At 33.2% G+C, this 23,952-nt stretch overlaps 1 protein-coding gene across 5 annotated transcripts in view; it reads right to left on the minus strand.

Moving 5' to 3' along the window:
• The window catches only part of NOVA1 (NOVA alternative splicing regulator 1), a 144,761-nt gene that overhangs the window by 76,623 nt on the left and 44,186 nt on the right, over positions 1-23,952 (minus strand). The window contains exon 1 of one of the 5 annotated variants that reach the window (XM_030452476.1): positions 10,473-10,508. The exons of the other annotated variants lie outside the window; for them this stretch is intronic. The gene's annotated coding sequence lies outside the window, so the exon portion shown is untranslated. Of the gene's footprint in view, positions 1-10,472; positions 10,509-23,952 lie in introns of those variants that run through there. 5 annotated transcript variants of the gene reach the window in all.

A 23,952-nucleotide genomic window follows, 5' to 3' on the forward strand; every position in this document is an offset into this window, starting at 1 on the left:
GTCTAAGTTCCTTAAGTTTTTGAGCTCTTAACACACTAAGTACACTTGTTTTCTTTAAGTCTTTAAATAAGCATTCGATATTGTAATAACTTATCCACAAGATCTTCAATAATGGATTAATTCCCTCCCTTATCACTGCCATTGCATCTGTTCTCAGGTTTATGGGTTACCTTTCCCACTTTTGGAATGTATCAGTGTAAAACTTAAGACTTATGAAAACTGTACTATTAAAAAATTAACATAATCCTATTTAATAATGAATTTGAAGAATGTGAAAGTTTTTTCTTTATTCCCAAAAAGGCTTTTAAGCTATCACTATTTTTTTCCTGTTCATTACCTGGCTTCTGTTCTTAGGATTGCAGTATTTCTGCAGTGCCATTGGTATTTGTTTCTACTTACTTGTAAAGTTGAACACATATATATATATGTGTGTGTATGTATATGTGTGTGTGGATATATCCTTTATATATAATAAATGGAATAGTCATTCTTTGTTGACATGAAAAAAACCCCAGCAGTCATCTGCTGTATCTGGATAGATACTAGAAGATGCACAAACCCCAACATTATAGTAAAAATAAAACAAAACTCTTAAGCACCAAAATAGGAAAAATCAAGAGTAATTTTTTTCCCCCTAAAGTTGTAGATATCCCCTCCCAGAAAGCACTTATAATTTTCCTGAATCATATAACTACTGGGTTATCTCTATACAGAAAGACTCAAGAAAATTTCCTCTAATGTGTTAACACTCTGCCTCCTACCACTATGGTAACACCTTTTTGTTATGCCAGTTCTCGTCACTAATTTTGGCTAATTGCTATCTGCTTTTAGAACCAGAACCTCTATTTAGGAGGAACCACCATGGTATCTGCAGCAAAAATGTTAAGAGATGATCTGCTTCCTCCATAGAATAACCAGTACCCAGAAAGCCAGGCATTTATAGAAAAGGATTTAAGTTTCTTGCATATGGGTATCCCCAAGACTTACATGTACACAGAAAGAAAGATCCAAATAAGCCCACAAATTTGTACATTGATGAAGGATTAGAAATATCAGTAATAGCAGCTACTTTGAGATTACATAGTGGTGCTGCCATTAAAATAAATACATGTTTTTAAGGTGTATTCTTTTGTGCTTACACACACTAAACTAACCACTGCCCAGCAACAGCTATTGTGAACATGACTCAGAGTTCACTCCGTTTTTACATCCAGGCACCAGCACAGCCTGATATGGCACTAAATAAGTACCAGCTTTGCAGAGATTAAGAACTCGTCTGAACTGACAAGAAATTAGAGCTAGAAATTCATATCACATAGCCAAGTATTTGTCTATAATGACTGAACAGGATAAACAGGTTTAATAAAACTGACAAGTTTCTGAAATTCCCCGTGTTCTCTCTCATTTTAAATTTAAAATTTCCTACTGCTTTCCCTCTAACAGACACACTTATTGGTTAGACAATTGATTATGTAATTTTTAAACTACGAGAAGCAACAGAATCTAGACTTATGAACTAACAAAAACAATATCAGCATACCCTATTTTTATCTCAGTCATTGATTTTTGTACTTCAGATGAACTATACTGACTAATGGAAAGGTATGGAGTAGAACCGTAGAAGTGATTATCCTTTATCTGGCAGCTTTTAAATTACTGGGTCCATGTTTTGGCCCTTCAGTAAAACTAAGTTGTTGATAAACTGAAGAAAGTTCAGTGGAGTGACACCAAGACAGTCAAGCGTATACAGTATCTGCCCATACAAGGGGAATCTGAGGGAATTGGCTTCTTTCATCAGCCTGGAGAAGATGTAACTTCAGAAGGATCTCAACACAGCTCCCTAAGAGCCATCAGATCATCAAGATTAATCCATAATCTATCCAGGGGTGCATGGTGGGAGGAAAATAGGAAATGAACATCCACTGAAATTAGGTTAAATTGAGACAAAAGCAAAAATCTTTTTATGGTGAGGACTGTCTTGCAATGCAAGAGGCTTCAGAGAAACTCTGCAGTAAAAGTCACCAGCAATGTGGTCTGTCTGCACAGCTGACCCTGCCTGAAGAAGGAATTAGGATTACTCATCTTCTGATACTCCTCCCAAAATTAACTACTCTATGATTCCGTTTCACAGTTTTCTTTACTTTTTTTTTTTTTAATTTTTTTTTAATTTTGTCCTTGTGTGGATTTAGATTTTTTGTGCCATCATCCCTATGTTCTCTAATGGAAATTTCAACTAATGCAGCAATCTTTCTTGCCATATTTTGATACAACCTCTTCCTCATCTACAGTGCAAAGTTTTTCTCATCGTATCTGGATACAAATGTAATCTGTGAAAAAGACACTAATTATTGGGAAGTCAGGCTATCAATCTTCCTCTTAAGCTGTGCAAACATAGTGTTGAAACTTATCCAGGAATATTTTTCAATGTTTTGACATCTCCCAGTCTTTTAGATGAGCACTGTAAAGAAGAACATATGCATCAATACAAAGGTATTTAATTAGACGACAAAGATAAAACAGTGTAAACAAGTGCAAGGTACTACATGGTATCCAAACACCTTTTAAAGCAATAACAGATTGTCAGAAGTGTAAACTTCTCTTGAAAAAAAAACCAAAAAACAACTGGTTGTCAGTGTCAAATATTTCTTCAGTGTGGAAATAGAGTTTAAAGAAATGTTGGTATGGCAGCTGAACACTGGGAAAAGTAGAGCATTCTGAATTATATGGTACTACCTAGATTCCAAGATCTATTTTGGCAACTTCATCTTAGTGACAAAATTACAAAAAGTAAGGATCAAAATCTTAGATGAGTCTAGATGCATGGCTTCAAAAAGATACAGGTACAGTTACATACTCAAAAACCTATGCAAACTCTTAGGACAATAAGATAACCAGGTTTTCTTCATAAATAATTCACACAATATTAAAAAAGGAGGAAAAGAGCAAACAAACAAACCAAAACAAAAAGCACAACAAAAAATCCTTATAAAAAGAGTATTTGCCCTTATGCATAGAAATAGTAAACAGAAAACTTGCTTTCTGATATTATCTAGGAGCATTTCTGTACTTTCGTTTGCTATTTAAATGGAAAAGTTAACTTTTAAAATCTAAGTACTAGATTTTCCATATTGTCTCTTAAGTGGTTGTTGTAGTTTATAATCAGCAGAATGACCAGGAAAGATGAGATTATAAAAAGAAATATAATACGTATAGGAATGATTCTAGGAAAGACTGCAAGATTAATGTGTAGACACTATAAGGAAAATTTTTTAGATTTGAACAGCATCTACACTGTAGTGGTCAGTTCTAGTCACAGGGTTTGGAATAAAGATATATACTAGATAGGCAAGATTTATCATGTAATATATACTAGATATACTATATCTAATAAGATATACTAGCATATGAACTGGTTTTGATTAGGGACTTTTACACTGTATTAGTAATCACTGGGCACAGATTAAAAGATGAAGATGTAACCACAATGTAAGTGATATGAAGAATATAGCATACATTTCTGAATACATCTTCTAAATTATTTTCTAATAAGCTACTAAATGAAAATTTGAAGACTCAACAATGAAATGGCAGATTAAAGAAAACACTCTGAACAAGTTATATGAAGGAGACTGTGAAAGGTTATGTTCTAATTATAAGAGCAGAAAGAGTCTTTGCTGCCTCCTTTCCCAACATTTTTCAATAATGTCTTTTCCAAAAGCTTATTAGGAAACAAATCTGCTACTGAGTAGGGAGCAATGTCCTTAACATGGAAAAAACATAATTCATTAAAGGGAAGAAGGAAATACTAAACCATCCATTCTCACAATGGGGAGAGATCACATATTATATGGGAATTTGCAGTGATGTATGAGAAAAATGGGAGCACACATTAATGCTGAGGATTTTGTTACTTGGAGAGCAATTGTTAGGTAGTAAGGATGTGTGTTACTGTGAAGAACCACAAAAACATCTCAGGACTAAAGGACTGTGTAAAAGAATGCCAAGTGACATTCTATGTAAACAAGTATGATGTGCAAAGGAGAAACACAGAAACAATCCTAACTTCACACACAAACATAATGGACTCTGAACTGACCCTTATTTCACTCAAGAATGAAATTTTGTATGATGCTACCTAAAAAAAAATAGTTCAGTGTTAACAGTCCAAGAGAAAATAGAATGTTAGAAAGCAATACAAACAGAAATGATCATGACACAACATATGATGCCATTAAAAGTTAGTTTGCATGCTTACACTGTATTCAGCTCTGGTGCCTTTGTTCCCAAAAAATATATTAGAACTGGAAAGGATTCAGAAGAAGCCAAAAGGACAGTTAAAGATATAGGCTAGCTTCTAATAAAAGAACTGATTGAAGTTACATTTCTCGAAATCTGGAAATGACTCGAACTGAATGTTAGATGCTTGCAAAATCATGATGGCACAGAAAAGGTACTCATTGTCTCTTCTAATACAAGAACTAGTAGTTTTATGGAGTTAGGTTCAAAACAGGACATGGTTCTTCTGCAATAGCTTCGTTACAAAATAAAATTTCTATCATCTTTGTATACGTTTCAGTTTGTCACAAATGGGCTTGTAATGGGTGCTTTTCTGAAAAAGTAAATCTGCAAAACCTCACTCTAGTACAGAAGGCTTTAATCAGAGATTTCAGAGGAACACAATCTGCATATGTATTCAACTATATTGAAACATATGCAATACAGACATTCAAGTTCAACACATGGTATTGTACTGTCCTTCCTGAACATGGAGGTTTGTCTTCATCTATGGCTTAGGAGAGCAGTAATCATTATACAGCCCAAGCTATTATTGAAATATTATTTGTATTTTACACATTGTCAGACTTTGTTTTAAAAACATAACTCAACATAAGAAGTGTAATTTAAGGGATAATTATTCAGAACATCTGATTTCATTAATCAGTACAAGGTCACTGGAAAATTGATCCAGACATTATATCTTCTAAGTCATTACACAAGAAGATAGAATTAAGTAATCAAGATATATCTCTGCACCAGAAGACAGAGAATGGATGCATATAGAGAACCCAAGTGCTATTCCATGTACAAAGTACTAGCAGAATCTTTTTTTTTTAGTTGTCTAGAAAGAATTTTTAACTATCATTTAAACTATCCTGCACTTGAACAAAATTCAACCCATGTCGTAATATTTTAACATATACATCATTTCTATATATTAAGAAAATAAAAAACATTATAATTTTCAGCAAAATAACTTCTATTTCAGTGTTAAGATAAGTTTGTTAAAACTTTGCATAGAGATGATAAAAGATACCCATTTCCTAGTGAAATTCCTAGTTAAAATGTAGCCCTGAGATAATTTCTAGTACTTTGTAGAAACTCAGTGGATGCATAATTCTACTTTTTTCTCTAACAGGTTATGAGCCTTTTGTTATCAGGTTCCATCAACTTTACAAAACCATATCCGTCCAGTGTTACATAATGATAAAAACATTATTCCAGTTTATATTAGCAGTTGTTGTATGTTTAACATCAAGCAGTTTATTCTCTACTGAAAACAATAAACCTGACGTTGCCAACTCCTCCAAACATATTTTCCCTGTAGTCAGTGTACTTATTTGCCAATTAATTCTCCCTCTCCTTCTCATACACAGATGCATAAGTTTCTTTGGGCTGAACCAGTGCGTTCATTTCAGTCCTGCTGCACTGCTTACCTTAGCTACAATAATCTGTAAACTCCATAACCTAAGCAAACATGTTCACTGCTTTTAAAGTCCTACAGAATAAGTATTATTCTTAGGGATGTGATTTTTATAAAATGAACACAAAAATATTTTTTAACTGTTTGAATGTTTTCTTACATAAAACTCTGGATGGGATGATGAAATTAAACATTACTATTTCTGTTATTTAATTAGTGCTTACTGTAAAATTCTCAGTTTACAAGAGGTGAAACATCTCAAACTGCTTATGTTATTAATTTTGTGGTGGTCTAAAGTAGAAGTGAAAGAAGTTTCACAAGATGCAATCACTTTTAATGTATTTTAAAGATATTTTTAAAGCAATCCAATAATGGCTTATTTCATGGAATAGTAATAAATTACTAGAAAGACTTACAGATACAAAATGTTTATAACTTTTCTATATTACAGTGTTTCACAACTATGGAATTCCTCTTGATCAAGTGGCATCTTCATTTCCCATTTCAGATTTTAGTATCTGCTTTAACTATACTCCCAGTGAGATTTCATACTGGAGTAAGTAAGTCTTTATCTGCACAAAGCAAGTCTGATTTTTGTGTTTTGGATCTTAAACAAATCATTCAATAAACAGGATTTTACTTTTACTTTTGAAGTCCTGAAGTGATAATACATCTGAAAAAGCATTCTATTCCATTCATCCTGAATACACTTGCTCAATAAATATCAAGAAATTAAGCCTCATAGAAACTTGCAAAAATATTGCTTAGGGCATAATTTTTACAAGGAAGTACCCTTTATTAACTATTATTTATTAATTAATCAATCAATCTATAATTTGTGTAATGAGTCTTAATTTGAGCTAGGAAGTGGATTTTTTAATAACTGAGTCTTTAAAGCAATACTTGTTTTTCAGGCATTACAGGCAGAAATCAAACTTTATAAAACATCCTCTGGAAATCTGATCAAGTCATGCCCCAATGCTATCTGTCAGTACAGTTCTCCCATAATACTTCAAATATTTTGAAGTGGGATGAACAAAGGCATTAGAAAGGAAGAAGAGCTCTTGAGTTATACTACAAGGATTGTCAGTTAAATACATAAGATTTGAATCTTAAAACTTCACCATACCAAACAGAAAAGTTCTTGAATTACTACTAAGGTACTGTTCAAAGCAGAACATTCCTTCTAAGACATATGTCCCTTCCCATCATTTCAATAAAAACTCTAAATGGCATATTAACTAGCAACACATTGACAGAGCAGATAAAAACATTTTATTTCACTCGTATTAAAAACATCTGTCCCCAATGTCCAGGCATGTTTCATCTAAAAGCTCATCTTTTAACCCTACAGAGCTTTCCACTTTTAACTGTCGTTGAAAGAAGGAAAAAAGGCAAGGAAAATGTGTAATTTCAAATTTCAGTATGAATTTCTGAATTACAGGGTTTATTTTTACAATATACTTAAATAGATTTAAACTAAGGTGGCTTATCTCATGTTTAGAACGGGTGGCCCCATTCTTTCAGCGCAGTCTACTATAATATGATACAGATAGGACAGTTTATTTTTAAATGCAACCTGCAATTTAGTCCAATACATATACATATTCATTAGGTCTGATCAATCTAATCAAAGATGCCCTTGAAAGTATTCTGAAGGAAGACATTAAATCAGCATAAAATAACTATTACAAGGCACACTGCAGAAGGAAAAATTGATTACTGTATACTGAAACACTTCTCCAACACTATGAAAATTCAGTTTTTACCTTTTTGGAAATGTATTCCAATTACCATGGTCTTGCAAATTAAATTGCAATGTATGAAAATCTAGAATAGAAACTGTTTGTATAAATCAAATGTTTAGATATATATGTATTTCTGCACCACACTTGAAATATTCTTCATTCAAAGTAAAAAAATACCTTCATTCTTAATGACTAATACAATAAACATAAAACTAACATGTTTGAACATGAGTTTTCATCTTTTATACAGAAGAGTATCTGGTTTTATGTGCTGAACATCCGATTTCCTAATTACATTGAAGTTAACACAGAACTCAACAGAAGTCTAAACAACACAGCTTTCAGAAAAGTAGCATGCTTCTTGTGTGTATTCACTAATACCCTAGAAAAGAAAATGTCACGTGTTTCTGTGCACTTAACCATTCTATTACATAATCATAACATCATGATAAAGTACATACACCAAATAATCCATGTTATTGAATCTTCTACACAATTAGAGCAACAGGACAAAAACTCTGCAAATGGGAAAAAAAAGGTTTATCTTTGCATTGATAATTTCATCTTTCAGTTTTATTGATGACTTGAGGAAGTTTATTCTAGTTTAATGTTGATGTCATAATTAATTGATTGTATTTATAAAGATTCTTTCCTCTTCTCACTTGCTTTTCTCACACCTGAACCTCATGGCAGCATGAGGTTCATCCTAATGAAAACATGCTGACCTGTGCTCTCATGGAAAAAAGAGGGAGCAAGATGCTTAAAGCAATAGGAGAAAAGTATCAGTGTTCAGAGCAAAAGGGAATTCCTACACAAAGAAACAAACTATTCAATCTCATTTTGGTTTTATTTTTATGTATTTTACCCTTTAGAATCAGGAAAGTGGCATTAAGTCATACCATGTAAGGTACTGAATCTGTTCAGCTATAACCCTTGGCATTTATAAATTGACAATCAAGACAGGTTGTCTTGTGCATAAAAGTGCATAAAATCTTAAATGCTTTTAGGAGCAGTCTTCTTCATTCAAGGGATCACACATGGTTTGGGGTAATCATATCTATAAACAAAGGCTGTGAGTTCAACACAGTAAAATTCTTCATAGGAAAAAGAGTTCAAGTATAGAAAACTCTGATAAGCAGGAATAACACCTTGCATTTGAAATGACACAGAAGTAGAAAGCAATGAAACTGAAGTGGTGCAGTCAGGGAAAGATATCCAAATTACTTTGCAAGTAGCTTTTTCAAGAAACAAAAGTTTAAGGACCTAGGTAAAGCTCTGTTAACCTGCAAAGAAGAACAAGCATTTGAAGTTTTTTACAAAAGCAAAGCAAAAGTTTAGACACATGCAATCTGAGCTTTCACAGATTAGCTATGCAATTCGACACACAAGTTACAGTCTTGAGAAGAAAGTGTAGGTTAGATGCATTTACCAAAAATGGGTAAGAAGGAAGTGTCTGTGAAAAGAACACAGATGAGATTTAAGATTATTTATTCAAGTTCAAAGGACAGTATAAGAGATGAGCACAGTCAAGACATGATGTCCTAGGAATCAGGGACAGGAAAACTAGGTATGTGAGTCATATCAAGAAATAAAGAACACAATCCTAACCAAATCCACTTCTATCAGGAAAATAAAGAATTTTAGGTAGCAAATCTTTGGCACAGACTGAAATGAGATGATGGCAGGCAATCTACCAAGTAATATGGGATATTTGAAGACAGTCACAAATGAGTAACAGCTTCTTGTTCTTGATCATGAGTACAGAGTCATATTCAGTAAGTGAAATGAGTGTGAACAAATTGCTTACATATGTGGTTTGGGAGGAAGAACAGACACAGTAAGAAACAGTAGAATCATACAGTTTCAACAAGAGGAAATCACTAATAGAACAAAAGCTGGAATAGACAATCCTCAAAGAAGGAGAATATAGGATCAATTTTATATCAGTATACACTATGTACCCAATTAATTTTATAGGATTGTTTTGTACAAAATGTATTTAAAATGTGAATTAAAAAATAGAGGCTTGTTTGTCAAACACAAAATAGCATATAGAAAAAAAATATTCAATTTCTGGGGATTGCAGATAGAAGAAAAAAATGCACTGATAATCTTCCAAATGACATCCTATGTAGGAATCCATAAAGAGTTCAATAGAACATTTCAGAGACGAACATAAGTTTTTCATGTTCATCTTAATTAATGAAACATCTATAAATGTCAACTATGTAAAGAAAAAGAAACAACCAATAAAACAGCTCCTTAATTAAAAGATATCCTTCATGTTATGCATACATTTTTCCAAATCTATGATGAAAACCTAATTTTTCACACTATGAGTAATTTACAGAATGTGTTGCCTATTATACCTGAAAATGTGTTTTGTTAGTGTCACTGCTGACCTTAAATTCCTTTAAAGATAGAAAAATCTTTCAGCGTTTCCTTTGACTTTACAGAACAGGAAAAAGAACTTTCCTTCAAGCTACAGAGTTTGACAAGCAATCATAAATTAGAGAAATGTAGTAAAGCTCAGGCAAAAGAAAACAGAATCAGAGAAAAAAAATCTTGCTACATAATTGAAATGACTATTGAATTGCCTTTTCTCACTCTTTTTCTTGGTTTGGTGGGTTTTTTTGTTTTGTTTTTGGAACAGCACTATTTTTTAACTACTGAAATGCTACTTATATTGTCAGAAAGATTCATTGGTGTGGAAGCAGTTGTGACTTCTTTTTGTTTCTTGAAGCTCATGTTATCCAGTGAAATGCAATACAAAAAGAAAATTAAAAGGAAAAATTATTTTATTACTCAACCCATACACCCTCACATAGTGCAATATGACAAAATGTATAGTGCTGAACTGTCACACTATCAGATGCACACTAACACTGATGAAAGCCTATTTAATCCACTAAATTTAGTTTGATGTGGTTACTGATATGAACAAAAGTGGCATAAAAAATGAATTGGACTGTAAACTGTGAAAAACAGAATAGGATGATGTAATATTAGAAGGAATTTCTCACAAGAATCCTGTGCTGAATTAGAGCAACTTTCCAGCGATATGCCATTTCCTTCCTGTGCCACTCCATACTCCCTGAAAATATATAAAACGGAATGGGTTTTACAGTAGATGGAGTCAGGTCAATGTTCAGTTACTCTCTAGGCTTTATGATACCTTGAGAACACACCACAAAAAAAAAAAATAATCTTATTCCACAAATAAATTTACTTTTTGCTATCATTCTTCCCTGTAGGAACCACAACTATAATTGTTATACTGTCACAGACAAACCTGATACTACTAATACACAGTCAATGAGCATAACTGGAACAGCTGTCTGCAGCTCACCCTATACTAAAAAACCTTTTAGCAACATCACACTGTTCAGAATCACTCTAAAACTAAAAAAGCTTGTTGTTTTTTTAAGAAAGAGTGAGATTCAAAATTGAGCCACATTTTCTGAGGCAGAAAAATCAATGAGGAGAGTTAACTTGATTTTGAAGCAATCAAACCTAAAAGTATGTTGAATAAAATTTTGGCCTACATGAAATCAATTGAATATAATTGACTTCAGAAATCTATTGTTCAAGCCAAACCCTAGGAAAACACTAGACCACACAGTGTTGTCTGCTTACTACAGAACAGCATTTCAGGAAGCAATTCCAAAGTATTTTCTCCTTACTCATATCTAAAAAGCAAAAATTTGTAAATGTATCCACAAGAACATCTAAGAATGCTTGGCAGAGAATGAACTTTTAAAATAGATCTACCGTCCAAATTCAGCTTTTAGTATTTTGTGTACCAATTTGGACTACAGAGACTTTAAGCATCAGTACCTTCACAGGATGGGAATTACAGCTGCCTGCCGCACTCTCCTCCCCAGCAGCATCAGCCAAAGCTCACAATTCCAGTCTGTGATATCTGGTAAAAAATTGAATGGAATGCCATGTCACTGCTCTGCAGTTTTCTGATCCTGAAGTATCTGGTGGTTTTGCCTATGTAATGACTGCAAAACCTGAAACTGTCTCTTCTCTAATAAGCATACGTGATTTGAACTAGTTCTCTCAAATCTAAAAAAAAAAAATTAAGGGTTTTAGGAATGTATGGGCTAATATGCTTTGCAGCTCATTTAAAAAATATAGTGAGTACCAGAAAAACTCTAAAGCTGTACTCAGTTCTCTGGAAAAAAAAAACCAAACCATGCCACCTTTGTTTTTAACCAGTACAGCTGCTATGTTCTTGCTGAAGAGAGATGAGATGAAGACCTTCTCACTTCCAATGTACTCAACCTAGAACACCACCACTAAAGGCCTTTGATTTTTTTTCATCTTAATTGTTCATCTACTACAAAAGTAATATAGATAATTACAAATGAAATTAAGAGAAATTTAAACAGAAATTTAAACAGAGCTGCCATAGGTAGCAAATGACACAATGGAAGATGATCCTTTAAAGCAGAAACCTTATTAACAGAACTGAGAAATAAAAATTACAACAATTTTTAGATATATATCTGCAATCCTGACTCATATGTAATAATTAAATATGATGCTTAACCTAACAAAGACTTAGAGTTTTAAGTATGTGCTTTGGAACCTTTAATTTGGTATTAGGAATTCTGATTTTAGTTTATTTTTGTAATAGGTAAGCAGAAAAAAATAAAGTGCAGGTTAAAAATAATTTTATTACAATTTTTCAGGAAAATAAGTGCAATTTTCTTGTTTCAAAGTAAAGACTTTTGACTAAAAGCAAAGACTGTATTTTAGAGTAACAAATCTAAATAATATCCATGAAAGCAATACAAGAGTTAAAAAAGCAGAAAAGATGATCTTTTTCAGAAATGCATCACAAACTTCTGTACGTATATGTGTATTTGTACATCTTTTCAAATATACAATCATTAGCTTTCTCAGATGCTCAAATTTCAGAATTTTGGCAATTGTCCAAAAGTTAAATCCATACAAAAACGCTACTGCTGTAACTGAAATAGAAACTGAGGTAGTCATGAGACAAAGAAAATACTCAGAAAACTCTAAATAATTTATATATTGAGAAAACAGATAGTGTTGTGGCTTTCCTTATTTTTCAGCAAAGCATGTAGGTAAAGTGAAACAGCATAGATTGCTACATTCAAAGGAACAGATCAAGTTCTATGGGCTGAGGATTTCTTCACTTCCAGCAGTAGCTTTTAGATCGTTCCATTTTTGACAAAAAAGACAAAGGCCTTTGCAAAACTGTGTATAACATGCACACTTTCTTTATAGGTATGATGGCAGACATCCAGTAATCTAGGCTAGGTGTGAGTGCTTATATTACGCATGTGTTCATTCTAAAAGATCAGCAAATCATGAAAAAGTTGATTTACCTTTTTTTTTGGGGGGGAAGAAAAATATTTTCTCTTTGTAGAAAATGTAGTAACAGCTCAGTATTCAGCAAAAAAGCTAGAAGTAATTACTACTATGAAAATAAGATCCATAGCTTACTTCACCCTTTATATTAGGTGTTCTCTGAAGCCTTTGAATACATATAATCTTAGATCAGTTTAGGTTGGATGGTACTGTGGTAGGACATTGTCCAACCCCTCTGCAATGAACATCTTCAGCTAAACCAGGTTGCTCAGAGCCCTGTCCAGCTTGACCTTCAATGTTTCCATTCAAGACAGGTCATCTACAATCTCTCTGGGCAATGTGTTCCAGTGTTCCACCATCCTCAGCATAAAATATTTCTTATTTCTAGTCTGAATCAACATCCATATCTTTATCTATAGCTGTATCTCAATATCTATACCAAGGATTTCAAATTTTTTTAAATAAAAAAAAATCTAAGATTCACACTAAAACTCTGGTACACCTAGAAAAAAAGACAGAAGACAAACAAATAGGTCATGAAAAACAGAAGAGGAATCTGATCAAGAGCTCCAAAGGAAGAAAGCAGCAAAATGTGTGCAGCTGCTGTTTTTTAAAGCTACACTCAACTAGCCCATGCAAACTCAAACTTAGGATAATTAACCCATCAGAACAGAACTAGGAGATTACAAACTGGTATTCCCGAACTCACAATTCAGATGAGTTCCTTAACTCCAGTATGGCATTAATGACTTCACATCCCAAGCATTCCCCCCAGAAGTTAGTTTGCTTAACTGAAATTTAGTTAAGAACAGAATGACAATATTCAGTCCTGCAATAGTGTCAGTTAAATGCATTCGTTTATTTTTTTTTTTTTTTTAGGAAGAGCAGTTCAGGATAAAAAGACAAACATATTTCAAATACTTTTTAATCATGCTCATTTTCTTCCCACATTTGCTTTCTATTTGAGCAATAAAAATAATTGTGTGGAATTCCCTGTTTCTCTACTACAAAAACTGAAAAATAATTCATAGAAGACCAGGTCCAGATACATAAGGAATTATAAAGCCTGGCTACCTTACACAACTAGAAAACAGAAAAAAGGGAGAAAACCTATTCTTTAGCTATTTTCAACACTTAAGTTCTTCATAACTAAGCCAGAAATTAATAGAAAACATTTCACTTTGTGAATTGAATCAGCCAAAATTCTGTTGATGCAAGTAGGAAAATAGTCAAAAGTATTTCATTTGCAAAGGAACTCCTACCTTCATTATATATAGACACATATGATGCAAAGACATTTCAGTAAACCTTTTAAACTAAATTGTTCAAGACAATTAAGTTTGCTTAATTACAAAATTCAATTGTTTAAATTGTACAATCAACTAAAACTAAATTAGACAATTCAGTTACCATCCTCAGTAGGAACTTGCAAGTTCAAACACTTGCTCAGTGTTTTGAAAGCAAACAGTGAAGTTACATGAAAAACCACCCTATTATTCCACAATCCAAGACACACAAGCAGCACATTCATTTGTAATCTGACGTACAAAACAAACCCTATGACTTGGCAGCAATTTATTTAAACAGCAGCTTTATTTTACTACTCTAATATGACAAGATACCCTTATTAAGATGCTGGAAGTTGTGGAACTAAATTTATAAATAGTTCTGCAAAAATAACAGTTTTTCATTTTGCATTACATTGGGTCATAGTCTTCTGCACTGAGTTAGAAATAATAGTGATTATACATTTTTTAATCCTTTTTTTTGGTGTTGATAACTTTAAGGAAGGAAATACTAATATTCTTATTCTCCTCCACAGTAACATATCCTAAATACTGGCAAATGAGACATTAAGTTGAAGATGAAAAAAAAGTTGCTTTTTTACTCTGTTACACCTTGCCAATCATACATTTGTTTTGCACAGTACAAAGGGCTTGTATATTGTAGTTTAAAATCTATTCCAGTAGTAGAATCAAGAAATGACATGCACCCATTGATTATATATCATGTGCTTATACAAGACTGATAAATATTCAAAATATTCATTACCTCACTGCTAGACTACAAAGTTTGTGTCTCCTGCTTTGGGACAGAACAGGATCATACTTCATAACAAATGTCAAAGAAAGTGGACGCAAGCATGCATGATGCAGAATAAATGAGAGAATAAACAAAAAGAAACTGAGGCATATGCAACTATAAAGTAAATAAGAGAGCTACTGTCCAGGCCTAAACCCAAGTTGAGATACATATCATCAAGGTGGCAATAGCAAGAACTTGAAAGGAGAGAAAGAGACCCTTCTCTAGAGTGAGGATTTGGTCACATTGTCCTCCTCTGTTGCTCCACCAACTCTGTTGTTGTTTTATTGTGTTTTTCGAGTTTTTTTGTTTTCATTTGCTTTTCTGATAATTTTTGTTTATGGTGTTGGTTTTTTGGTTTTTTTTTTTTTAAAGGGAGCCTAAATGCCTCTCGGCAAAATTACTGCTTGGCAAAGTAAATACTGTAAATACCCTATGAAATTCACAACTGGGATTAAGAAAAAAAATTTTTAAAGAATCTGCAAAAAGGTCACAATACAGAGCTAGAACTCCACTACACTTAGGGTATCACTACACAGACAACAGGGTTTACAAAACTGACAAGCTTTAAGAAGCAAGAACACCTTGTGGCCATATAAAAATACTGCTGGTTTTACATGAGGATACAGAAACTTTTTTCTAGTGATAGCTGTGGCAAGTTATGTATGACTAAACAGATCAAACTGTCTACAACTCACATGAAAACAATCTCAGGAACCCCCCTCTTTAGGGATGGTAGGAGGAGCCCTTTAATAAGTTAGGTTTTGATTGGAAGGTGCTGCTAAGGGGAAGACTATTAGGCTGTGTTTAGTGTTTCATAGACATGGTCCACTCAGATACCTGAAAATACAGTTTCAGTACCTGGAGAGTGAAATTCAGCTTTGGTTAACAGTGGCAAAGTTTAACGAATTTTGAAAAAGTTATTTGAACAAAAGCTGAATGTATGGGCTTTATCAACAGTAGATTAATGCTTAGATAATTTCAACTATCTCAAGTTTAACACTGTATAAGTGAAAAATTTCAACACCAGGGAGAATGATAATACACCTGGAAGATGTTAGAAACACAGCAAGCTAAAATGTGTTTTATTACACCTCAGAAATCTCAATGGTAAGTATACACTCCCACCAGAGAGCAAGCAACATACATTTACTACTTATGCTTGTACCTTTCTAAACAGGTAAGAAGCCATCATTTTAGTTCATTTTAAAAGATTTTTTATATAAAAGCTATTTTGATTTGGTATGTTGGTAATTCATACTGATTTGTTAACCTGAACAAGGTAGTAGACAAAATTATTACAAATACATTGTTTTTCCTTGAATATAAAAATAATAAGATAGCATATTTCTCAGTGTATCATACTTCACTTAAAAGTGGTTATCTGTTTTTTTTTTCCAAACAAGAAAAAAAAAAAACATTTCCAAAACACTTCAAAATTACCTCACTGCGCAAGGAAATGTCAAATACATTAACTTACTGCAATCAACAAGATACCACATCTTGTAAACACCACTAATCTTTTACTCAAACTTAAAATGTGGCAGTTTCAGCTTTTAATCTTTGTATATTACTTAATAGAAGATACTTTTGGCTTTGTGTATTTTTATTTACAGCTTTACTACATAGCAGTGAAACAGAAAGCTCGGGAAGTTCTTGCTCTTTTATTGGTTCTTATTAGCCACAAAACTAAGAAGAAACTGCCAACCTCTGCCCACTAAAACCAAGTTAATTTTTTATTACATTATGAATTTGGACTATCATTAGTCTAACATTAGTAGGCAAGATCGGATCTTATTGCAGTTCAAGCTGAAATAGCCCATACTGCTAATGCTCTGAAGACTTCATTATTATGAATTATTAAATGTTATCTAAAATACTTCCTCTTAACTGAAAAGTAGTTACATTCTCTTAGCTGGTTTAGCTGACGTTTAAAAAACTTTCCTGTTATGACAATTTGATATCCACATACAACATCAAACTGCTTGTTATTCATCTGGCCAGCTAAGTGAAAACTCAAGTACCAAATAACCATTTGGTTACTTGAAACTGAATGCACATAGCCTAGAAGATACCACTCCTAACTGGATTCAAGGACATTGTTAAAGTAGAATGAGAAAAATTAGAATACTTGAGTCATTAGCAATACTTAATAGTGAAGAAAGGAATGGAGATCTTTATGTCTCAAGGCTACAAAGTGTGAGTGATTGCAAAGAATGAATCATAGATGAATTGCTAAGTGTATCAACCAATGATTTTATGATCTTGTTACAGAGGGTATTAAGGGAGACTTGAGTTCATAATTAACTACTGTATCATAACCCTCTGAAGGACAACCTTGTCAATATTAGTTAGTTCAGGAAATAAAAACAGCATTTTGAATGAGCCTTTTAATTTGTAAGCAGCAGGAACTCCATTTTAAAAGAAAAAAATTAAAGCAAAAAAACTCAAACCTGTAAAACAGATTTGTTCAACACTGAACTAACTTATGAGGCAAGAATAATATTAAATCTTAACTATACAAGATTCTGAAGGCACAGATTGTATTAGTTGACATACTTCTGATGGGTAAAAGTCAAAGTTCTTCAAGGCACTTATTGAAGTGCTAGAGACTTATCAAAACCAGAATTTTGTGAAATAGAAATTCTGTTTTATGCAGTTTGAAATCATGCTTGAAACCTCTCCTTGATGAGGTAATATATATAAACAGTTAGAAATACGAACTTATAGTGCAAATGAGCTTTTTTCAAGTCTACTGATAGTTCAATAAATAAACAATATTCATATGAAATGAAGTTGGAGACAGTCATTCAGATCATTGTAATGACACACTAAAGTTAATTTGTCTAATTTTCTATTACTGGGCTGTTCCCAAATTTCTAACACATCACACTTTGAAATGTAAACATAGCAGTTCTTCTAAAACAATATAGTAATTTTTATTAGCCCAAGGTAAAGCTTTTTCTGTTAGAAAAAAAAGGAGCCAACAGTTTTAACAAATCAAAAGCAAAATTGTGGTGCAAGTGACACCTCCAGGACACTTCTGTTAGAAGGGCAGGAACAGGTATACTCTGGAAGGGCTAAAAGCCCACAAAAATTCTCAAGAGCCCAGCTTTCACCTCTAAGGTCACACCACGCACTAATCTGTAGAATTTCACACACTTAAAACCATCATACTTGCTATTGCAATTTACTAATTCTCAGTAACCAATAGATTATTTATTAGGAAATGCACAAATCTATTCTTTCATGAGTGCAAGTAGCTAAAAGCATGTTATGCTCACAACAACTTTACACCACCTTTACACCATATAAAGAGTCAATTTCAAGGTCACTGGCCTAGCAACCACTCCTTCTGAAATGGTTTAAAACTACTTATTTCTTTAGTAATATTTTGCCCACAAGTGTCAAGCAGCTGACAATGAGTGGCAGACAAAATGGAGCCTCATTAAAAAAATCCACACATAATTCACTCTTGCTAACTACACATCAAAGGCTCAAAACTAAAATAAAGCAAATTTGACACATGACCATTTTCGTAAAGTTATATCTGAATGCAAAGAAGTGCAAGAAAGCTGTTTTGGGTTTTTTCCTCCCTGGAGTTAAGGAAAAAGCACACAATAACCGAAGTGGAAAAAGCTGTTAGGTTCATCACCACTTAAGACAGCAAAAACCAAAAAGCAGACAAAATTTTAGTGTTTAGAAAGCAAAGACAGTCCACTTTATAATGAAGTTCATATATTACCTCTCTAAAAGATTCTGAAGTAGAAGTTACATAGGCTATTTAATGAACAGCCTAACAAGGTAATTCCTGATTAGCTTTTATATAGGATTAGATGACTGCAGCAAGATCTAAGACAACAGTAACAACCACTGGGTAGAGATTAAAAGTGCTTTAGTTTGTACACGAGAATTCAGCGGTAACGGATCAAGTGCAAGTCTGGTGGTTTATCCTGTATAAAACTATAAGAAAAAAATTAAAATTAAGTCTCAGAAATCCTATCCCTGTTTCATTTATAAGACTAAAACTTCCATGTTATTTTGCTGTGATTAAAACAATCTCCTTCCAACCCACATCCTTATTTCTGTAAATACCAGAGAAGAAATTGAGGCCATTTAGCTCAGAAAAAGTGATAAATCAAACACCTAAACCAAACTTTTTCTCTAAAAGGCCAAAGATGGAAAGGAAAGATAGAATGACCTACCTAGATAAAAATGCTAACATCAGGTAATTTTGTGCACCAAGTGAAAAATAATGTGTTTATCAGGTGTACTATCAAAGTGCATTTTAGTGTGGCTTTGCTGCATTAGTTAGTAACAGAGCTTCCAAACAGAGATCCATTAGCATACTGCTCTCAAGTCTAAATAAATTCTTAGTAATTATCACTGGCCAAGGCAAAGTGAAGTCTAACTTCACCGTACCAGAGATTTAATTGATCAAAGCAGGATGAGTCAGCCACAGAAGGCAGGACACTTCCAGACCTCTGTCACCACTCCAGAATACCAAATTAGTATAAGTCTACACAATATTTCTAGTGAAACACATGGAATTTTTCTCACAATAAAATGTAATTGAAATCTCAAGTATTATTAATGAAAATTGGATCCATTACTCAGAAATCACATTCAGAATAGTCTGGTGCTGTTATTTTTTCTCAATTACACTCAGAGAAACGTAAAAATTATGCTGCAGAGTTCAAAAGTTTTCAATTTCCTAAATGTATTTATCTCTGTAAAACCTTTCACCACTGATGTACTGGTCATGTATCTTCTTGCTTATCAAGTAACCATTACTTTTAACAACCATAATAAAAGGAATATATATATAATTGTCAAATAATCAATAGTTACAACAGGCAAAAGGCTTCATACTATACTACAGAACCAACAGAAAAGACATACCACAGTATTCGTACAGCGTCACTTTTAAACTGAAAGTGGGGACTCCTAGCAAAAACTGAGCCACACAATATCAAACAAACAGTGAATCAAGGCACTGGCTTGTCTCCCAAAAGGGAAGCCATCTGGCAAATTTTCTTTTATGATGCCCAGGCAGCCTTTGTGTCACAGGCTTTATTTAAAATTTCTACATACGAGTTTCTAAAACAGCAATGATCAATTATGGCTTTTCTTTTTACCTCTTGTAAACTTTATTCCAATTCAATTTCAAGACTTCCCACCTTGCTTAGCAACTCTGCAGGTGAATTAGGGACTTCAGTGTCTTGTTTCCTGCTAGAATTTGGCAGGCTCTTAAATAAGATTGAAGGATCTACAAGGAAAATACAGACTGTTCTAAAGGACAGGTGAGTGGCAGTGCATGGCAAGGGACCAGCAGCATGGGCTACCCTACAAAATCATCAGCATTGTATCTCCCTCTTCTTTAAGAGATAGTTAGAATTTACACTGCACAGGTCTTCTGTAGCTGCTCTCCCTCTTATATAGCATTTCTCCTGCTACTGTATGGCCTTGGCTATAGGAAGATTTCATCTCCCCTCATGCTGTGACTTTCTACATTTTCCATCAGTCATTTAATAGAACAGTAGCAGTTACTGCATGTCATCAACAGTGCATTAAGAATACAATATTAATATTGCCAGAAAGATTTTTGTATTTAATTTTCTGCCTGTAAAGGAAACAAAATGGTTTTCCTATTCTAAGCAGTGTAACAGCTTCTGAAAGTCTCCAACAAGACTCACTTAAGATATCATGCTTCTGCAAATGGCTGTGCACCTATACTCCATTCACTTTATAAACAAGCATTCAGCATCTGCCTCAGAGCATTAAAACTTTTAATTTTTGAAGTGATCTGAGACTACGTGTCCAGTAAGAGCACGCTGCCATCATTTAATTGCTGGAATGGATTGCAAACAGCTTATTATTCTGCAGAACAATGCTGTACAGACTACAGTTTTGATACTTCTTTTTAACTAAAATGTTACTTTAATAAGTATGTTTTGTATGCTTTGTCCCTCATCATCTAGATTTTATAAGCTAATTTTCAAAACGGAAACCCTGATGCAAGAACTGTAGTCTTCAAAGCCAAGTAAACTTATACATTATCCTGAAAGCATTAACTAATACTTTACTGGTTTTTCTAACTACTGAAGACAACTTTCAGAACTAATTCTATAGAGTATTAGAAGTCAGTTAATGGGGATCAAACTCAGATGTGAAGAAAAGACACTAACTCATGCTTCTGTAAATAAGCACATACTTGAGAATTGTTAATTAATTTTAACTTTTTAATTAAGATAAACCGAATGCATAAGAAAACACAGTCTAAGAACTTAAGGAATCAATCTCTTCCTATGTACATACATCATTGTAAAACAGAAAAAATAAAGAACTGAAATTGAAATTTTACTTTTGTATGTTTACTTTATGTATGTTTATTAAATGAGTCACTACAACAGTAAAGATTCCTGTATCAGACAAAAGATAGGGACATATCTGCTCAAAAAAATAAAAACCTAAACTGCACCCCATCCTGCACATTCTTCCATGTGTGTGAGAAATAGAATGCAAAACAGAACAAAAGCATCTGCATCATAGAGACCATATGTAGGAGTTGCTTATTGGAAAAAGTTCTGCCAGTTTCTTAAGTGTGAAAGAAGAGGCAATTATCAATTATTACTAAAAATACAAAATTCCAAACAAAGCATGCTATTACTTAAACCTACACACAAATATATACATTAATGTTCTCTGTGAAACCAAACTAGAATATCAGCAAATGCACCATCAGTTCTCACTGACCTTGCATAAGCATTTTTTAAATGCTGCTTACACAGAAAAGATTTAATTAATACCAGACCTAAACAGATGAGTCTAAGGACTCCACATACGGTCCAATATTAAACTTAGAAAGAAACACCAGCAAATACATCCAAGATATCATTCAAGTGAGTCTTCATATGCAACGGGATTCTTTGTACTTGCAACTTGAAGTCAAGAAAAAAAACACATTAAGATCCTCTGTACTATCATTGCTTCCATAAAATCAAATTAATCTCCCACTCTCTGTTTTCATTAAGCCAAGATTTTGAACACAGGGCTGGGGAGACCATTGTTTTTACTCCTATCTATTTACACAAGTGGGTGGTATTATCTCAAAAACCCAACATAAATTAGTTTATGCAGGTGTTTTACTGTTATGGGCTTTTTTCAATATTAATTGCAACAAAATAATCTGCACCACCTGGTGGAATCCCAAACCATCAACATTAAAGCAATCACTACTTTTTATTGACATTGCAGTCAATACTCAGTGGAAGACAATAATAATGCAGTGGCATAAGTGTAAGAACCCATCTTCTACTGAAAGCACATGAAAGGTTCTCATTAGTCAAACAAGGCTGGGCTATAAATGCAGATGTGCAAAATCAAATTTGGTCTTTACTAAAACAAAAATGTCACAAAGTGTGAACAACTTAACTGCATGCACCTTACAAAACAAGGTGAGCTAAATCAGAGTTACAAATGTTAAGGTATTTGAAATGGCACTTATTTGTAGTTAATAAAATTAACAGCAAATACATAACAGATAATGTAACTTCAATATTTATTTATAATTTCAGGCCATTATTTGTACAGAAAAATACATTAATTTCCTTAAGTGAACAGTTATTTTGAAAGGAAGATTTATTAGATAACTGATTTTTTAATCTTGAGTCTTTATTCTCCCCATCTAGTTTTCATATATTAAGAATATTTGCAGAACTGATGTAAATACAACAGTAAATAAAAATTCTTGATGCCTGAGATGCTAGTAATTTTAGGTCCTTCTTAAAAGTGTCTTAAAAATTGCTACAAATTACTCTCTGGTACTGAGATTTGATTTTAAGAAATCAAATTTACAGAAATTAGCTAAAAATGTCAGTGTTAAAAGGTAGGATTGCCAGTTCTTTCATGGTCCCAGAAAACGTAGAAGTTGGCAGGATCAGCTCAGCTCCACTGTGCTCCTGAAAAATATAAAATACCAGTATCCACTGGATCATTGGGTCCTTAGCACTCTAGTACTATTTATGAAAAAGCTTTTGGTGATGACTGTAATGGTGCTTTAAAATATGGAGTATGACAGATTTGTCATTAATTTGCCAATAGGTATGATCATTTGTTTTCAAGGTTTCTTGCCCTAAGTACACATTATTTATAAATTAAGGGTAAAAAGTGTTTTGTATCCTGATGAACACATTAGGATCTCATATTCAGGCATTATTACATCAATAGAGGAGAAATGCTAAGGAAAAATAAATTGGTTTTAAATTAAAATTTTAAGTGAAGACTTTATGCCTGTTTTATTCCATTTTTACCTGATGAAATTATATTTAAGTGTTCCTCTCTCATATATACTAGCAATATCTAATCAAAGCTAAGCCTGAGAGCCTCCCAAGGCCTCATAGAAACTCCCCTCTCAACACAACCAGTAGTCTAATTCCTTTGATGGCAACGAATAAAAGCTTACTAAAAATACAAAACACTAGCATCTCACTATCAGTAACTAGAGATTTTATCTACACTAGGCCTTCAAAGCATTCACAGGAAACTGTGAGAGGAATCTGGAGATGGCACCACTGACAAAGTTCTGCTTGTCAAGCCCTCTTGCAAACAGAATCATAGCAGAAACTGTATCAGTGTTATACAAATTAAAGTTTGGAGAGAAAAAAAAAAGCAAACAGACCAAAAACAACAGCCAAAAAACTCTTTGGCTTTGAAAAAGGGCTCTAAAATACAAATCATTTTTTAAGCATTACAAATTGATAATTCTAATGAGCAAGTCAGAATACTTATTCAGTACCTGCTCACATACTGCTCTTAAAGCAACGAAATTGCTTCTGTGGACAGATGCAAGAAATATGTTATTTAACATCGCTTTCCTACAGAAATTTATCAGTATTCCATTAACCAAATTTTGCTGTGACCTAAAAAGAATTTACCTAAGATTGAAGAGATTTCTAAAGAAATATTTTAAACCTCTAAGAATAGATACATTTTGCTGTACAACATATTAGTTGCTACATAACACTGTGCCTATTAAAAGCAAAAATATGACAGGAAAAAAGTAAATGAAAT

The sequence above is a fragment of the Calypte anna genome, chromosome 5A (assembly GCF_003957555.1).
Source record: "Calypte anna isolate BGI_N300 chromosome 5A, bCalAnn1_v1.p, whole genome shotgun sequence".
Classification (NCBI taxonomy): domain Eukaryota; kingdom Metazoa; phylum Chordata; class Aves; order Apodiformes; family Trochilidae; genus Calypte; species Calypte anna.